The sequence below is a fragment of the Pinus tabuliformis genome, chromosome 2_2, assembly GCF_031772625.1.
Source record: "Pinus tabuliformis cultivar Carrire ecotype Pingquan chromosome 2_2, CPIR1, whole genome shotgun sequence".
Lineage (NCBI taxonomy): Eukaryota > Viridiplantae > Streptophyta > Pinopsida > Pinales > Pinaceae > Pinus > Pinus tabuliformis.
In genome coordinates this window covers 1,037,985,800-1,037,991,205 of record NC_142300.1, presented here as the reverse complement: position 1 = coordinate 1,037,991,205, position 5,406 = coordinate 1,037,985,800, and the positions used below count along the sequence as shown (strand labels likewise).

Below are 5,406 nucleotides of genomic sequence, written 5' to 3'. Positions count from 1 at the left end.
TCAATGCGTTGTGGAAGGATCTCAGTAAAAGGTGAGGCCGAGGAAATCGCGGTCTCGCCCAGAACGAGGTCCCGGCACAAGCATGGGAAGAGATCGAATCCTTATTCCACCAGCGGTCTTGACAAATTCCAGAGCGTCAATGCCGAGCTCTATGCCAAAAGAAAATATATTGCGAATACTACCGGCGTTCCCGAGGACATGGTGAAGTTCGTGTCTTCCAAGAAGGGATGGGTTCCAGTTGTGATTGGAGCTAGAGATCAGGGAACTGAGAAGAAAAACAATGGCGAGGATGCTTCTGGGGTTTTGACCCTGGGGCCTCCAGAGCTCAATAATGGCGAAACGGGCTGGGAATCGAGGAGAAAAGATGAGGGGAGTGGTATTAATGGTGAATCTGAGAAGAGGGTTGTTACTGTGAGTGCGCCCACCAACCTTGTGAGAGCTCATGGTGACCCAACTGACCTCTGGGTTACAGCTTCTCTGCTACCTGAAAATCTCGAAAACATTGATCCTGGGCACAAGCAGAATCACCACCCCCACCATCATCGTCACTCTGAACCTAAAATGCTCAGAAGGTTTGTGTCCATGGAAAACTGTCATGGGACTCCAGTAATGGGATCAGATAGCTTCTACATGAAGACCAGGACGGCCGTGACTTACGACGACAGCGTTCGTGCATTAACTGTTATGATCAGCATGCTGTTCTGTTTCGTGTTCTATGGTCAGATCTGTGTAATCCTCTTCACTTGTGCATTGCTGTATCTGGTCCCGATGAAAAAAAATAAAATAAAAAGACGTACAGAATTCTAAACCATGGCTTTACCTATGTGTTTGCAGTGGCATTCAATCAGATTCTTGGGGGCGCCATGCGGTTGGGGGCGCCATGCGGGAGAACAAAAGGTTGGTTCCAAAAAAATAAAAAAATAAAAAGACGTACAGAATTCTAAACCATGGCTTTACTTATGTGTTTGCAGTGGCATTGAATCAGATTCCTGGGGACGCCATGCGGGAGAACAAAAGCTTGGAAGGTGCGAGAAAAAGCAACTGCCCAGTAGTTTGCCCAGTGGCCATTGAACCTGTCCAGCGAAATCATGTAAGTAATTAACTCGAGCTCAAAAATTCAAATTCAAGTTAATAGTATATTCAAATTCAACCAAAAATTAATAGAGAAATTCATAACCTTTTAACAATATATGTGGCTTGAATTCAGCGACGGCTTCAGAGAATTTCCAGCGATGGCCATTGAACCTGTCCAGCTAAATCATGTAAGTAATTAACTCGAGCTCAAAAATTCAAATTCAAGTTAATAATATATTCAAATTCAAGCAAAAATTCAAATTAAATACTTGGATAAAAAAATAGAGAAATTCATAACATTTTAACAATATATGTGGCTTGAATTCAGCGACGGCTTCAGAGAATTTCCAGCGACGGCTTCAGAAGCACAACCAGCACAGTGGGAAGAAGCACAACCAGCACAGTGGGAAGAAGACAGCGACCGCGATATAATCATTCCTCTTGTATGGCGAGTTTCCAGTGCTGCTAGTCCTCTAATAAGATTTGGAATAACATTACAGTGCTGCTAGTCCTCTAATAAGATTTGGAATAACATTACACCTGGTTACATGCAGATGGCACCTGGAACATAAGAAATGGCACCTGGAAGTTGTGGCAGGCAGGCATATAGGGGTATAGGCGGTGATATACCATGGAAATACAACCATGGAAATCCAAAATATCGGTGCTAGCATTTAGTGCTGTGGACTAATGCCAGCATTAGATTAGTAATTTTACCAGTTTTGAAAATATGAAGGGAACACAAAATATATAACATATGGTTTAGCTTCGGATTAGCTTCGGATTACCTTAGGTCCTCGGGAGGAGGCCAAATAACGTGATTTATCAATATGTCTTCAAAAAACTTGGTATATAGTTGATGACCCGGCACTAAAAGCAGGTCAACTAATGCTATCTAGCTCGCGAACGATTACTATAGTCCATGCCTGAGGGCAGGGACTAATAAGAGGGAGCCTATCCTTATTCAATTTGGGCAAGTAATGTCTACCGCGTAAATATCTAATCATGATTTCAGATTCTAGACTAGAAGAAAGTACAAGTAATATCTATAGTATAAATATCTAATCATGATTTTAGATTCTAGACCAGAAGAAAATACATCAGGTTTCAATCACACTAATAAGTACGGAATATTGCATTTAATTTTAAAATGATGAGTTATTAAATATTAAATATTTACTCACTTTTATTTCAAGTCTAATAAAAAATGATACATGATACAATCTTAATATGACGAATGGAAAATAGCTTCATAATTTGGTGCATAACAAACATTCCAAGCACTTGGATTGCCTTTTTAAATAAATTAATAGTTCCTCATTCCCAAATCCTAGGATTCCATATAATTGAAAAAATGAAGTTAAAAAGCTACGAAAATAATAATATATTCAAAGTGATGGGAGGATAAGTAATTAACTCATAAAAATACATTTAGCTCATTATACTTGATTTCTTATGTTACTGCATTTAGCATTTGATAACATAGTTTGGAAATTGAGAAATTATAATAATCTGGTAAATGATAATAGTTTATGGACCCATGGTATGATAGTGAATGACTCATGCTTTAATTTAATAAAAGTTGCTTTAATTTAATTTAACCATCATAAATTATTTACCCTAGGAGTGTAGTACACAAAGGAACATTTCACTAATAAACTATGGATCAAATATAACTTTGTTTTAAAAAAATATTTTCAAATAGTTTTCAATCATTTCAATTGTTTAGAGACACTTCAAAAATCTAAACTATTTGGAAATATCTTTCTGGTACATATATATTTTACAAACACAACCCTGTTAACATAAGATCATAATGAACCATACGAAAGTGTTTACATAAGATAATAATGAACCATACGAAAGTGTTTACATAGGATCATAATGGACAATATGAAAGTGTCTTAACAAAAGGATACCAAAAAGTAATATAAATTGTACATTTTTAAATTACAATAATTTTGTATCACTTGATGAAAGAGAAATGGATGTAGGTAGAGAAGGTTTATGTTTTCCTTGTAAACCATTTAATCAAGATTCTACATATTAAAAAATGAGTGCTCTAAAATAATATAGGTTTCTTTCTTTTATGGTGTTTGGATTAGCCAAAGGTGATTGGATTCAAACTTTTATACTATAGTTAAGGGTGTTAACTTAAATTTAATTGAAGGAGAGTCATCTAACATGGTTATTAAATAATTTTTAGTGGGAAGGGAATTTTTATGTTAGTCCAAACCTGAGATGTGAGAATTTTCATTTTATGTTTAAAAGTAACATAAAAGTGTTCACCATGTGTAGAGAGGATAATTTATTATTCAAGATGGGGAAATTCAAATGACCATAAATTATAGTATACCTTTGAGTGAGCAACATCTTTGTTGATATTTTTGTACCTTAGTCTATTTCTCCCATCTCACCTAATTTTTCCACTCAATATATTGTTGTAGTAAGGCTAATTTATTATTCAAGATGGGAAAACCCAAATGACCATAAATTATAGTATACATGTGAGTGAGCAACATCTTTGTTGATCTTTTTGTACCTTAGTCTATTTCTCCCATCTCACCTAATTTTTTCACTCAATATATTGTTGTAATACTCACCCAAGAAAATGTCACAATATATAACAATAATATTCAATTCCCTCTTAATTCAATATTCCTTTTTACCATATATCTATTAGTAAATAACTTTTTAATTTTATTTTTTAATAAATATTGCATATAATAAATAAATAATTATTGATTGTTTATCTATCATCTAAAATAAATGTCTCATCTTCTAACATTTTAATCATCAATTCTTAATCAATATCTCTTATTTTCTAACATCTTAATCCTCAATTCTTAATCTATATTTATTTTAAATATATACTACAAATATAACATCTTAATCGTAATCACAAATACCTCTCCCTCTTCTAACATCTTAATCATCAATTCTTAATCTATATTTATTTTAAAGATATATTACAAATATAACACCTTAATCTTGATCACAAATACCTCCCCTCTTCTAACATCTCAATCATGATCTTAATCATCAATTCTTAATTTATATTTATTTTAAAGATATACTACAAATATAACATCTTAATCTTGATCACAAATACCTTCCCTCTTCTAACATCTTATCTTCTATTTATTTTAAAGATATACTACAAATATAACATCTTAATCTTGATCACAAATACCTTCCCTCTTCTAACATCTTAAGCGTCATAACAAATATCTCTCATCTTCTAACATCTTAATCATCATAACAATTCAAATCTTTATCTGTATTTGTTTTAGAGATATGTTAGTATCTTAATCACATAAGAATTCAATTCTTTATCATTATTTGTTTTAGATAGGTTAGTAATATAGTAATGATAAAACTTAGTGAAATTTTCTTTATTTTGAAAACTTTTTCATTCCAAAGAAAGAAAGAAAATTTATTATATAATAAAAAACATTTTGCCAATTAACAATGGTTCTTCATACATAAGTCAACAACTTTCAAAGCATTTGTAAAAAAATTGCGTTAATTTCTATATTTTTCTTGTACACCTTCAATTTATTTATTCCCTACAAAGTGGGATCCCTGTATACAGCAATTTCATATAATTTAATTTCACATCAGTCCTCAGTCAATGAGTCGGAAATATTCGCAACAAAATTGCTTCGTCATGACTCCGTTGAAACATTTCATTATAAATATGAAGTAACTTGGTTTTCCACCTCCTTACTTAAGAACAAACCATAATTTAATATTAATATTACATTAAGAATACTTGTTAATAACTATATTGTAATCCCGCCGCACACATTATTAAATGAAATTTGCAAGTAATAAGTAATGACGCAGAAAAACCTAATTAACATTTATTTTATTTATTTATTATTTAATTTTTATTTATCTATTTATTTATTGATGTGTTATTTTATTACTTTATTCTATCGAAACTTGGTAAAAAACTCAACAACTTTTAGAAATTTGTAATAAAAAATGGGATTAATTTGAATATTTTCTTGCCCACAGAATACGCCTTTGGTTTATTTTCCACAAATTGGGATTAGTGTGGAGAATAAAAATGCCATATATTAATATCAAGCAACGGTAGTCTCAAAGATTTCTTTAAAAACTATAATTTAATTTCACATCACTCATACGTCAATGAAACTGCCATATTTACAACAAAATATTGCTTTGCGATTATTCTGTTGAAATATATCATTATAAATATAAAGCCTAATGTGAAATGGTTTACCTTTAAACTTCATTTCCCCACATTTTAAGGACAAACCATAATTTAATATTTAAAATACGCGTGACATCGGTTCTTAACAA

The 5,406-nt window shown here is 32.2% G+C and overlaps 1 long non-coding RNA gene across 1 annotated transcript; it reads left to right on the top strand.

Moving 5' to 3' along the window:
- The first annotated feature begins 960 nt into the window (after positions 1-960).
- Positions 961-1,792, top strand: LOC149196916 (uncharacterized). Its single transcript, XR_016254158.1, has 3 exons — positions 961-1,090; positions 1,208-1,262; positions 1,403-1,792. It is a non-coding gene; the product is annotated as an uncharacterized LOC149196916 (long non-coding RNA).
- Positions 1,793-5,406: the final 3,614 nt, after the last annotated feature.